A 14,923-nucleotide genomic window follows, 5' to 3' on the forward strand; every position below is an offset into this window, starting at 1 on the left:
AATGTGAACTCATCGAAATATGTAGAAATATCTTACACTTTTACATATTTTTAAAACTGAAGTCAGATAAAATTAAAATGCTTTTTTATTCAATTTTGGAAAAAGATTTTATGTTGATTTTTTTAAGGTCTACAGAAGGCATCATGGTTTAAGGCTCAGAGCACACAAATGCCCAAAGGGTAGTGTCATCTCATTTTTGCTACCATATCCATCTAATTCCACTAAGTTCTCTAAAAATAAACACAGGCCAGGACTTTGATCTCGGACCTTCTTTTTTGCACTTTTGCTAATGTATTTAACACATGGCACTTTTCTAAGAAAATAATTTTATGTGAACATAGATTTTACTCTATATTCTTATTCTCTGAGATGGTACTCCTTCAAATACACGAAAGCCCACTGATCCACTAAAGAACTGACTTTGGAGGTTGCTACTAGGACTATGCTGAAAGCAAAAACAGACACTGTTATTCTGTAACTACCTCTCACACCCAGGAAGCTGGAGAAGGGACACTGAATGCTGCTAGAGGGAAGCCCCACATATCCACATTGTTAGCCTTCAGCAATAGTCAAGAGTCATAGGAAGGTAAATGTCACCTCACTTTTACCTTCCAAATTTTCATCAGGTATATCCAATTGGCTAAACATATTTTATATATAGAAGATGGAAAGGCCTCTGGGAGATCTTGTGTTTTTTCTTTTACCTTTTCAACCTCCACAAATAGAAGAAATTGGAGGTTAAAGTGACAATCCTCAGCATTTATATAAGTATAATAAAGTTAACTCAACCTCAGTTGAGGACAAATCAATTAGGTATACCAGTGGCCAAAATCTATAAATCTAGTCCACCTGCATAATGATAGCACTCATAAAACAGACAAAACTTAATCATACCAAAGGATTAAGTGGTAGAATTTCTCATGCTTTTATATCTGAATGAAAGAAAGAAAAATTATTTAAGGATTAAAAACATTTATAGATTCTCTACAGTAAGTCACTTATGACTGCCAAGACCCTCTGCCTAGTTATTTATGTTATAATAATAAAATTGTGGTTTTCATGACCACAAAAGAAAACTTGTTTGTTTTCATCTCTATGAATCAAGAGCAACAGCCTTTGCCAAGTATTTTGATTGCATATTTTTATTGCCAAATGCTAATGTCTAAATTGGGCTCTGTTGTGTCAATCATGCCATTTTGATTCAGCTCTATTTTGTCTTACAAATGATTGATATCACAAAACTGTACCCATTAAGCCACAGACTAAGAAGATGTTACTTAATGTATCCTCCCAGCTTTTCAAACAAAAGCAGATAGTGACAGCTCATTTCAGAGACAGGAATCCATGATTTTTCTGCTAGGCTATTATGGAAAAGTCAGTCAGACTTACAGTGCAATTACCTTTAGGAAAATTGATACATTGCCAGAGTTAGTAGGGACATTAGATATTGTCTTATCCTATGTTTCTTTGAAAGTAGTGCCTGCGACAAAGGATGATACATGAAGAGTTTATTTGAGACTATGAACCCAGCAACCAGAAGTGAGTCATAGGGCAAGAGAACCAGGAATGAAAATAGAGCCATTAAGTTATCAATTGGACCATTACTATGGAAACAAGGTACTTGATGTCTTGGGGCCATATGAGAAACTTCATGAACACTTACTTGGCAGAAGAAAGGAGAAGCATTCATTTATCATTTCCTATCCCCATGTTCAAAGACTGTTCCAAGAGATACTTCTTCAGAGGGAAGAGACATGAGATACAGAAAAGCCCTAGGTGGAAATGTACAGGGTAGGCCTGCTGTTATATGCTTCCATTATAGAGATACATTTCAAACCCCAGAGGACAAAATGAAAATTTGACAGGCTGTTTCATCATTTCATTAGATCTGTTGCTCCTGGGTGATGGGGTATACATTAGACCAGCAGATCCAATAGTTACATGCCTATTATTGCACCTCTGTTGACAAAAAATGGGTCCCTGGATATGAAACAATATTGTACAATATACTATGCTGATAAAGCAAGCATTTAGATGGTGGTGCTTGTAGATATGCTGTACACAGGAAAAGCAAAACCATATACAGCGTTGGTGTCAGTTCTGGTAAGAATGAGCTGCTTGTCTCTCCGGGATAGAAAGGGTATGAGGTCATCAACTTGCCACCAAGAGGCCGTTTTTGAGGGGGGAACTATACCATATTGAAGGCTAAGCATCAAGAGTTTCCAAACAATGATAACCCCTACAGCCTATATACATTCTGGCAAAAACAAGTGAATTCCTGGTTGTCCCATGTAGCAATATCAGAGAAGGCCATGGGCAAAAAGATCGAGGTGACGCACTTCCATGTTATACCTACATGAAGCTGGATAAATTCTGTTGGAACTTGTCAATAGAGCAGTTCTTTAGTAAAAGTTGAGGCAAAGAGAATTTCAAGTGGGCACAAGAACTATAAACTATTGAACTATAAATAACATATTTCCACCTCCAGCTAATGTAGGAATTGTAATATTCCTAATAGTTGAGCAAGCAGCCTCTGCTAAAATGTCTTAATTAAGGTGATCAATTTCCTGTGATTCTGAAAATCATATCATCTGCCAGCCCCCCTATAGTGCATTCTCATGAAGAGGAGGAATTCAGATGCTGTACTCTCATGAAGAATTACAGAAGATGCTTAGAGGATTGATCATTCAATGAACCACTGGAATCAAAAAGAAGATATCATTCAAAATTCAGGAATTTTCAGAGCCCTTTGAACAGCAACTGTGCTTTAGAACCAAATGCTCTGTTAATTCAGGACCTGAGAGCAAAAGAGAGACATGAAAGGGAATGCCTGAGGATGGAGACGAGATCCTGCAAGGGCTGAGGAAGTAAGGACTCAGAGAAGCAGACATGGCTCCCCTGGTCGAAAAATAACCCACATAGTACTTTGTTTCCACATCATGACTGTGGGTGCTACTGTGCTTTTTGAGCCCAAACACACCACGCTTGGAGCTAGAGGTGGCAGCTGTAAAAGAGAGTCTGCAGATGCTGAGGGACTGAAGTGGGCGTTTGGTACAACTGCTCCCCAGGATGACTTATATCATATTCCAACTGCTTCTGGCATCTTACTCCAAAGAGTGTTAACCTCTTTTATGGAATGAAAAGAATCATAGGCATTTAATAAAATAAAGTCAGTCTTGAAAATGTAAAGAAAGGTATTCAAAGATGTGTAAAGAGCTTTATATGGGAATGAATTCTAATTGTTCTTTATTTTGTAATCATTGCTTTCCTGTGTTGACCTCTTGGAAGATAGAAAACATTTATTCTGGCTTCTGCATGCTAGTTCTTCAAACATTTGAAAACTATTACCATCACCTCTTAGTATTTTATTTCTTCTCTAGCTTCTTCAACAACCCATTTTCAGTTGACAGTGTTTCCAGGCAACTTACCATCCTTGTCATCTTTCTCAGATCTCTTTCCACACATTTTTCTTCAGCTGGGTTTTCTAAAATAAAACATTTTCCAGGGACAATACGCAGCCAAATCTTCAACAAAAGTGAAGGAGGTGTGGTCAGCTTACCTATGGAAGCCAGGAAGGCAGAATTAGAATCTGGTATAAAGTAATGGAAAATAGAACCGTCAAGCACACAGGAAGTAGGGTGAGGTCAGAATCAGTGGAGAAAAATAAGGAGAGCTAGAGAAACACACAGTTTATGATTATATGAATAAGCCACCATGAGAGATGAGCATCTGGATTCCCAGATAATTGCTGCCCATGGATGGTATTATCTCAGGAATTATGCCTAATATGTCCAGCCTAATAGCTCCATCAGGGATCTTAACATACTGCTGTGGAGTTTTTGTTTGTATAATAACCAGTCAAAATCGACAGATCCAAAAAATACAATGAGGAACCCAAATATATTTATAAAAAAATCAAAAAAACTAGATGACAAAACAGTAAACATCAAATTTTTTTTCACTGACAAGAACTTTTATTTCTTTTGAATGACATTAAACACAACAGCTACAAGGGGAAAAATATGATAAAGAGGAGGCACCAAACTTCAGTTTTAAAATTGATCCTGACAGCAACCAATGTTGTAACTCAATTATTGAGTACTAAATTCCAGTTGGGTATCAAAAAATTTCACACATGCTTAAGTATACAAAATATCCCTTTGGGATAAGTGTTATTAATTAAATGGTAGGCATTTAGGTTATTTGCTCAAGGTCACATAACACATAAGTGTCAGAACTGGAATAAAAATCCAAGTCTGTCTGACTCTAAAACATATGCTTCTGAATGCAATAATATTATGCCCATTTAACCTGTATACTATAGAATTCAGCAAATATTTGTAAAGTTCCCACTCTTTACAAAACTGAATGATAAATGTTGTCTCGTATCAAGAAGCTCACAGTCTAGCAACATAAAAATATATCAGACTTTCTCTATGAAATATCAAATTCTTAAGGGGGCCATAATGGAAATCAAAGCATGGTATTACATGTTCAACAGGAGGGAATAACTAATTTAACCTGGCAGTTTGGGGTAAAGGATTGGTTCTTGGAGGGTTAGTAGGATTCCTATAAGGGGATAAGTGATAAAAATAGAAATTTTAAACAAAGGAAACCTAGTAGGAAGCTATTGCGATTGTCCAGATTAGATACAATGACAACTTCAACAGAAGCTTGAAGTTACAACTTATTCTTTTCTTTATAATTAACTTTAAATCATACAAGTGACTATTAATTTGTTTCCCTTTAACAAATTAAAATGTTGAAGAAAAACCCAATCCTTTAACAATCCCTCTCGGATACCCCCATTACCACTGATATGAATTTTCTTTGTCTCTCTCCATGCCTTTTCTTTTACATACACTCATACACACATATGCAGTACATGTGAAATATATATATATATATACACATATCTATATATAAAATTACCAACTTATACATATAGGTTTATATACATGACAGGGTACTGTTACATTAATTTGGCCACCATAGTACAAACAACTGAACAGCTTAATAATGGAAATTTATTGTCTCACGGTTCTGGAAGTTAAAGTTCTAAATCGAAGTGTTTTCAGGATTGGTTCCCTATGAAAACTATGAAGAAGAATCTGTTCTACGGCTCTCACATAGCCTTTGGTGGTTTTTGAGCAATCTTTGGCATTCTTTGGTTTATAGTAGCATCACCCCAATCTGTGCCTTTGTTTTAATTTGACTCTCTTCCTGTGTGCATGTTTGTCTTCAAATTTCCCCTTTTTATAAGTACAAAACTCATACTGTATTCGGGCCTACCCTAATTACCTCATTTTAACTTGATTAACTCTATCAAGACCCTAAGCTATGAGCAGAATATTTGTGTTCATCCAATATTCATATTGTGAAACTCTAATTCCCAGTGCAATGGTATTTAAAGATTGAGTCTTTGAAAGGTAATTAAGTCATGAGGGTAGGGCCCTCCTGATGAGATTAATGTGCTTATAAGAAGAGACATGAGAGAGCTCGCTTCTTCTCTCTCCACCATGTGGGGACACAGAGAGAAGGTGGCAGTCTACAAGCCAAGAAGTGGACCCTTACTAGACACTGGATCTGCTAGCACCTTGAGACTCCCTTGCCTCCAGAACTAAGGGAAATAAATGCTTCTTATTTAAGCCACCCAGTCTATGGTGTTTTGTTATAGCAGCCCAAGCTGCCTAAGACACCCTATTTCCAAATAGGATCATATTTTGAGGTACTGAGGGTTAGGACTTCAGCATATGGATTGGGGGACACAATTCAACAAATAATAGCTGTGGAAAACTTTTGTAAGTTTTTAGATCTAACATTCTTAGATCTAAGCAACTAGCTGGATATAAATACCAATTGAATGTGAAGAATTAAGATTTTTTAATGACGCAAATTCAATCTAGGGCAAGTAGATGTTGAAGATGATAATTCAGTTTTGTTGAGTTTTACTAGTTATTTTGTAATTGATAAGCTAAGCAGCAATATTGATAGGCACATTTTTATTTGCATGAGAATTCTACTAAAGCATTTGAAATATCAATTACTCCTCATGACTGTATTGTAAAATAAGTAAACACAGTTAATGATTTTATTAATAATAGTTAGACTGAAATATATTTAGAAAAGATGACAGCTCAGTGATAAATGTTAATGACATTTTTCAATTTTTAAATAGAGTACATGTAAAAAAATTTTGAATAATGTGATTCTGATCTAAAGGCTTTTTCAGGATAAAAACAAATGCTATTTTGGTGATTCATTTTTAATGATGTCATATTTATTTGTAAAGTATAATTTCTATTAGCCAATTTAGTAATTTATCCATTGACAGAATTTGGATCAGGTTCTTTTTTTTCCCTTGTTTTAACATGGTATGGCATTAATAAAAGGCGGGGGGGAGGAAATGACTACAACTCAGCTTTTCCCCTTTAATTTCAGTAAGGTTTCTGGCCAACATCATATCCAAAAGAAGATTCTACTGTACAGGCATGATTTCCATTCCAGAATAGTGTCTTGTTCTAGTGTTCTAAATTTCCTAATTTTATCCATATGGTTTCCTCCATTATATAAAGTTAAATTAAGAAGTGAAAGACTGATCTGAAATCCATCTATTTGCTCAAAGGCTGTGTTGTGCAGTGTGCCAGGCATTCCACACAGAACTTTGGAAGTTTTAGATCTATGCTGGGGTACTGCATATCTCATCACTTGTTTATAAGAGTGGGTTAGAAAGAACAGCCTGACCTCAGCTCAGAAATCAGCAGAGTGTCTGGAAACAAAGAATGAGTAGGCCTAGAATAAACAAACCCAGAACTTTCAAAGTATACTAGAAACAAACAGGCATTGTGGTCAATGCAATAAATTACTCAGAGCTGTCGATTTCTACCACACTACTTAAGCAAATACAGTGCAATATTTGGTACTCTTCACCACAGCACTGTGACCTCATTGGCTTAAGGACAGATAAGATTATACCATATCTGTCAATCAGCCCCTGAATAAATGACCTATGACACCTTGGGAATAGAAAGAAATTTACTTCTTTGTTATTACTGGTTGCCCCATCTTTAGTACAACAAATGCATTTTCTACAAAACTATAAAGATAAATGAAGTTTCTTCAATGCATGACTCTCTTATTGTGGTAATACTAGATTTCAGAAAGGTTTTGTAAACCTAAACCTAAGTGAAAAAATTTTAAGTGAAAAAAAGTTTGATATTTGGTACTGTGCTCCCTGAAACATATTTACTTTAAACATACAGAAGTGGGAGAGCTGAGGAAGTGAGAAGGGATATGGGATTATGGGCTATCCAACAAAGGCCAAACTGCAGAGTGTCAAAACAAAATACTATAACCAAGTTTGTCAATGATATATCCTGGTCTTTGCTACTGCTTTTCTTCAGCTACGACATGCTCTCTGTAAAGCTAGACCACTTAATTATAGGAAGCTGATCTGCAATGATTCCATGATGCAGTCCTGGAATGTATAAATCATGACACCATCCATTAAGTCCATAATTATTGATTTTATTTAAAATTAGAATTCTCAACCTTTTGGGTTATGGCATTTATGTTTGGGTAATCAGCCGTCATTGTGATTAAATATGTTCAAATAATCACTTTTGTTATATAAAATTTTAGAGTTGGAAGGGAGCTCAAAAGACAGCTAAACAACTCCATTATCTTATAGATAAACTTTGGCCAAGAAAACTTGAGGGCATACAACTTGTGATGGCAACAAAACTCAAAGTCAGATCTGACTAGCCCAGTTTATCTTTACATGCCATGGCATGGCTCACCAACTATCCAGTGGACTGGCTACCTGGATAGTTTATAAACACATGACATAAACTACTTATGGCAGAAGATGATATCAATGGTATACTACATGGCACCTAAATCAAAAGTTTGGCAATAATATTAATACTTAGAAGGGTCTGTGTGTGGAAACTGATGGACAACAAACATTTATTATATATGTTGGACTACGTCCTTTCTCAGTCTTGAAAAAGATGAAATGTTTTTCAAAATTACAACATCTCAAAGTTTACTTTGCTTGAGTGAGAGGATAACCAGAGGTAGGATTTAAAATAATGTCTGAGCAGTGTATAAGGCCAGCCGTATAATTTGCATCTCCTAGTGCAAAATGAAAATTTCATGGGGCCCTTTGCTTAGTACCCTGTTATTAAGGGTACAAAAATATAAAGTTTTTTTCTTTAAAAGATTTCATTACTAAACATAATTGTAAACATAATAGGGAACACGTGCTACATAAAAATAATATTAATTTTCAAATTGCAAAAAAATTGTGTTATAATTTTATATAAGACCACAAATAATTTTTACTGTAGCATCTTGATTGATAATAGAATTTTGGTCTCACTAGTCTACAAATAAATTTACTAGATCATGAAAATTTATATTTACAGCAACGTTATTTACAATTGATATAACTGAAAGCATCTGTCACTTCGTACATGCAAGGTCGCAAATAATTTTGATAATTTTTAATTTGGAGAAGGATCTTCCTGCTGATGCAACAACTGTTTCTGGAACTGATAAGAATGTTTTACAGGCTGTGATAACATTGGGATAGATTTCTAATAAATTATTTCAAATATGAAATTTAGTACATCTGGATCTGATGTTTCTCAAGGAAATTATTTTCTAAAAAGGTTTAACTCTTCATACAAATTAGTCTCTTGGAAGTCTGAATTTAATTTAAATGTAAATTTACATAACAGCATTTTAATGTTTCCTCTGACATTTCTCGTAACTTGTGGATGTCGTATAAAAAACAAAGAAACTTCAGGATCTGTACATAATTCAAAATCTCTGTCTATGCATTCTATTGCTGTATTTTCAATTTCAAGGGAATAATTTAATTTAAAACTGCCTTCCTTGTTAAGAATAGTTATCCGAAACTTCATATGAAAATAGCGTTCCTTTCTAATAATGCAATGATATTTAAATTTTATTTCTATTTCCAAGCCTGTGGATATATGCTTTGCAATATTGCATCAGTTATCAAAATGAAGATTCTGAACTCTTTGAAGTGTTCTAATTACTCCCAGTATTCTTTACTGCAATATCCATGTGTAAACTTATTTTGCAATAATGTACTAACATAGTTTACTGTTTGACTCCAGCAGTTTCTGTCTTAGCACTCAGACTGGAGATTTAATATTTCTGCAGATGTCCCAAAGACAGGCCCTGGAGACAGAAGAGCAAGCTAGCCTCACAACCCAGGTCCAAAAACCCACGCAGGACCCATCCTGCCTCCCATAGCCATGTCTGCTGGCACTTTTTCTGCTGCTGTAGCCAATGCTACTCCAGTCTGGTTTCAGATCCTGGCTTGGCTGTCCCCATGGTGCCCTAAAATGCCCCGAGGCATGTGCTTATGGGCCATGCCAACTGCTCTGCATTCTTCCTTTCCACCATGTCCAGTCTTGAACCAGCAGGTGCTAACTGCTGCTAGACCACAACCAAGTGAGTGCGCCATCACTCAGTGTGTCTCCTCGGCTCACATGCCAGCTCTATTGTTCCATCAGCCTTCACTTAACTCAAGGCCAAAGGATTTCAAGACGGTAAAAGAAAAGCATTAAACAAAGCATGGGTCCCTTCTCTGCATGAGGTCTGTGCAAGTAGATGGATCACATGCCTCTGAAGCTGATCCTGGTAGTAGGGAACAGTCTGACTAGATGTTCATTGATTTGGAAGTAGCAAAATTGAAAGATGAGATAATACTGAAGTTTGGGGAAAGACTTTTATCAGATTTAATGCTTACCAGAGAGCTTTCACTGGAGAAAAGATTTTTAACAAAGAATTGATTAAACTATCAAAAATGGCCAACTTTTTTTTTTCATTATCCAACCTTGTTCTTTCTAATGGCACAAAACCAAAGCAATCAAGGGAGCAGGGATGAGAGTGCTAGACAAGATCAAGAACATGACCTTCTTCTTACCGTGTTCTTCCTGGATTGAATCCTAATTTTCCAGGAACAAATCCAATGCTCATTTCATGATTAGTCACAGGGCCACCCACTTGTGTAACAGGACTTAGGCTAGTCTGCCATGGGCCTAGAATTAAAGTATGTAAGATAAAACAGTAAATTATCTACCCTCAGTAGAGCAAGAAGTTGTTTCATACAATAGTATTCAGACCTTGAATGCTGACATGTTCCCATGTCAAATTAATATTTTAAGAGGCAGTAATTAAGTATTTTGCTTAAGCTCACACAACTAATTAGTGGTAGAAACAGAATTTGAGCCCAGAATGTCTGACTTAAGAGCTGCAATCCTAACCTATTACTCAATAGTCCCAGTACTACCCAGTCTTCTTTTAAAATTATGCATCTTCTTTAAACTTACGCCTCTCAGATAAGTACGCATCACTGCTAAAATAAATAAATAAACAAACAAAACCCTATTAGATTCCTTGAAAATAAGTTTCCAATTCTCCCAATGACTATTTCTCTATAATCAGTTCTTCTCTTCTGATTTATTAATTTCATCTTATATGTCACAAGGAAAACAGATGCAATCAGATGAGATCAACATTGTTCTCCTCTTCCAATATATACGTTAAAAATTCTTGGGCTTCCCTGGTGGCGCAGTGGTTGAGAGTCCGGCTGCTTATGCAGGGGACACGGGTTCGTGCCCCGGTCCGGGAAGATCTCACGTGCCGCGGCCTGGCCCGGGAAGATCCCACATGCCGCGGAGCGGCTGGGCCCGTGAGCCATGGCCGCTGAGCCTGTGCGTCCGGAGCCTGTGCTCCGCAGCGGGAGAGGCCACAACAGTGAGAGGCCCGTGTACCGAAAAAAAATAAAAATAAAAAACTTCCTAATATGATGTAATAATTCTGCCTTTTCTGGTCTAAGGGTAAACCAGTAAGTATCCTCTTTCCCTATCACATGATCAGTTTCTCCTTTTATATTAAACTATTCCATCAGAATAGAAATACTATGCCTTAACATTTTTTTTAAAAAAGGCTACCTCTTGAAGTAATTCCTTAGACTTTCTCTCCACTCCATTACATTTTGTTATATCCCCAACATACTCCACTAAAGTAGCTCTTATTTAAGATCACAAATGACCTTCCTAAGGTCAGTGACCAACTTTTTCTTGATTTCTTAGCAGCATTTTGAATTGAATATCTCTCCTTCTTTATTAAAACATGCTATTTCTTAGGTAAGTGTCTCTCAGTGATGCCCAGATAAGCAGCACAAGTATTATCTATCTGCAGCCACCCTGAAGCAGCAGGATGGACACTGCCCAAAGTCTGGTTCACATGTCAAGACTGATGATGCCACACACACATACTAAGAGGGCAGGAAAAGACTTATTACTCACATAATAAGACTTTCTAGCGACATCAAAATGGTTCTTAAGCAGGTCCAAAATGACTCAAGAAAGCAAGCAAAGGAGACTGACTTAGGGTTTTCATAGTCGTTAAGGGGTGATGCCAGGTAAAGGTTCTCTCACACAGGCAGACATTTTTAAGGGTTTGAATCTCTTACCAGGACCAAAGGAGAAGAAAGCTAGGCTGTTTAATTAGCTCATCTAGATGTGGCCAGAAGAGGAAGAGAAAGGAGGAAGGCTGAAAAATTGTCAGCAGTCAAACAAACAAAAAATGTACTCAGACCCTTTATTATACCTGGGAACTTATAAAATAAGCAAATTATTGGGCCCTTTCTGAGCTCTACTGAATCGGAAACTAAGAGGTTGGGGACAGCAATCTGTGTTTTAAGCTTTCCAGGTGATTTTTTTTTTTTTTTTTTTTCGGTACGCAGGCCTCTCACTGTTGTCGCCTCTCCCGTTGCGGAGCACAGGCTCCGGACGCGCAGGCTCAGCGGCCATGGCTCACGGGCCCAGCCGCTCCGCGGCATGTGGGATCTTCCCGGACCGGGGCACGAACCCGTGTCCCCTGCATCGGCAGGCGGACTCTCAACCACTGCGCCACAAGGGAAGCCCTTTCCAGGTGATTTTGATGCACCCTCAATTATAACCATGCTCTAGGCTCCAACAAAACAAAGTTCATCTGAGTTTCCTTCCACCACATGAGATACATTTTCTCTGTCTCTTTCACTAGTCTTTCTACCTGGCCTCTAAATCAACAAAATTTTAGTGTTCCCTACTCTACCTAAATGGTCTTTTGTAGCATTCAAATCCATCAAGAATGTGTGACTCTCAAATCTTTAACTCCACTTTGGCTCTCTCCACTGTGTTCCAGTCTTATTTTTACAAATGCATTCTCAATATCTCTTCTTAGATGTATAGTAGCCATATCAAATGTACCATGGCTAAAACAGAAAGTGTTTTACTCTTAACCCTTTAGAAATTCTCCAGACAAATCTATTGCTTAGCAAATTTTCCCTATCTCAGAAAATCACAAATTTTGTTAGTTCTTTCTTTAACCTCCATGATACGATTCATTTTCATCATATTCTGTTCCAAGAGGAGTTCAAAATAAAATCATTTCTCATCTGGACCAGATGACTAATGGCTCTTAACTGGCTCATGCTGTCTCCATTCCTCATCCCATGGAGTTCATTCTCCAGGCGGCAGCCAAAGTGATTATTTTAAAACAGGAATCTGATCAAGATACATTTTTAAATTAAACAATCTCCAAAGGTTTTCTATTGCAGCTAGAGTAAAATTAAAACTCTTTATTGTAATACACAAAGACTTGTATGATCTTTCATCTGTTTACCTCTCTTCCCTCATCTCTCCCATTTTCAACTCTTCTTAATTATTCATTTGTTAATTTATAAATAAGGAATTGGTAGTTTTTCTAGCCCTCATAAGCAGCTTGAAAGCAAGGTTTGTGTGTGTGTGTGTGTGTGTGTGTGTGTGTGTGTGCGTGTGTCTTATTCAGCTTTATATCCCTAATTTCTCCTCATAGGAATAAACGTAAAATTCACCTAACATATATTAGGTACTTAATAAATACTGAATGAATAACTGTTCTAGTTGGACAATATGTGTTGGGTGAGCACTTTTGGAAATGTATAGGAATGATGTTACATGTTAATTCCTCCAAGAAATAGAAAGTAATAGAGATACTAGTCAGTGTTGGTCCTATTCGTACCCACACTCTCAAGTCAGGGGACTACCTGAACACCACCCTTGCAGAGTGTCTGGTCATGTTTATTTCACCGTTGATTGGATCAGTGACAGATATCTAATCCAAGACAGCTCAATCCCAGGCAAGCCAAAAGGCTAAAATATAGTCAGACATGAATGAGTCTGGCTTAACAGAAGTGAGTAATTAGCTCAAACAATCATATACACTTTTCTGGAAATTTAAACTAAGGTAGAAGAGAAGATCGGCAATTGCTACTATGTCAGGAAAAAGAAGACATGTTAAGTGGGGTGTCACATTATTTGTGAAAGATGAGGCTGAAGATTCATAAATTAGTGCTCCTGAGATCTCTAGCACTTGCTTGCATCAAGAGCTACCCTTCAGTTCTTCTCCTGAGCTGGCCAGGCCTAGCGTAGTTCCATTTTAGAATTGTCAAGAGAAGAGATAGCTGAACTAAATATTGACAAATGAGTGATTTGCCACCTGACAAACTGAATATGAAGTGAGGTGTGTGGGGCATGTGATAGAACGTGGACAATAAACACATTTTATTCAAACAGAGCATCATGTACAAAATATGGAAGCATATTTGCACTGAGCAATGCTAGTATGATTTCACTGCATTAGTGTACCTTTCTATACAGATGAGTCACATATGAAAGAAGAGAATAAAAGTGAAAGGGAAATTTAAAAGGTTTCTAAGCAGGTGATCAGATATTAGCTAAATGAGGAAAAAATAACAAGAAAAAAATACAATGTCAAAGTAATGAAAAGTAAATAAAATTGGCCTTGAAAGAACCAAACGTCAAGTGAAAGGGGAAAGGGACATATAATAAAGTTGACAGGCTCCCCCTGCAGTAATTCATTTGTGAAAAAGAGAAATAATCTAGCCCACAAGAGAATATTTGCCTCATTATTTTTCAATAATAAAATCTGTTAACACTTTGATAGTCATGGTCCAATCTGAACAAGCACTCAAATGTTTGGGTTTTTTTATGATGTACATATCTCCTGGGCTTGTGGAACTACTCTGCAAAGCTTCTTAGACCTGGAAGAATATTCTCATTAGACTTTAGGTGCTTCCTCTTTCAGCTATGTTGGCAATACTAGCCAAGTCTTCTCCTCTTGAACAGCCTTACAGAAACCCACTTATTCTGACTATAACATACATAATAAGAGCTTATAAAGATGTACACAAAAGAAAAAAAATGAAGCTGGTTGACGTTCACCAAGACTTTCTTAAGAATTTCAGCTCAAGAGTTATTTCATAAACAAGAATCAGTAATCTTAGTTTAAACAAAGATGTGGCTCAATTCTTTCCAGCCAAATTGGTTTACTAATTTCTAGCTGTCACGTGCCTGTGGTTATAGAACTCACCATGAACTGCAGCCTGACGCCATGTGCTTTAGAATACCCCCAGATTTTGGATCTGATTCAAACTTATCTGTAGGTCTGTGGTTTAAAGAAATAGAAAAATAAATTCAAGAATGCTCATCACTATGTGGCTTATAAATAGAATAAAAGAACTACTTTCCTCATAGTAATTTAAAGCAGACTAAGTAAATTCAGAGAAAAAAAACTTGCCATTTCAGAAAACATTCCCAAATTTCAAAAATCAAGTTATCAAATTTGGGTATTTGTATTTAACATCCATAAATATACACACAGGCAGATATATTTATCATAAATTAATTTAATTTATTCAGACAGCAAATTTAATTAATTTATTCAGACAGCAAATATTTGCTGAGTGCTTCTCTGTGCCAGAGACTGTTATATGCTAAGGACACACGTTAAACAGACTTGATTCCTCACTTTGAAATCGTTACACAGTGTATTC

At 36.7% G+C, this 14,923-nt stretch overlaps 1 long non-coding RNA gene across 1 annotated transcript; it reads right to left on the reverse strand.

Annotated features, from left to right (window-relative positions):
• Positions 1 to 3,441: 3,441 nt before the first annotated feature.
• On the reverse strand, positions 3,442 to 14,535 carry LOC102981687 (uncharacterized). The gene is made up of 3 exons (XR_448623.1): positions 14,461 to 14,535; positions 9,965 to 10,079; positions 3,442 to 3,559 (listed from the first exon to the last, which is right to left on the reverse strand). It is a non-coding gene; the product is annotated as an uncharacterized lncRNA (long non-coding RNA).
• Positions 14,536 to 14,923: the final 388 nt, after the last annotated feature.

This window comes from Physeter macrocephalus, chromosome 5 (assembly GCF_002837175.3).
Source record: "Physeter macrocephalus isolate SW-GA chromosome 5, ASM283717v5, whole genome shotgun sequence".
Classification (NCBI taxonomy): domain Eukaryota; kingdom Metazoa; phylum Chordata; class Mammalia; order Artiodactyla; family Physeteridae; genus Physeter; species Physeter macrocephalus.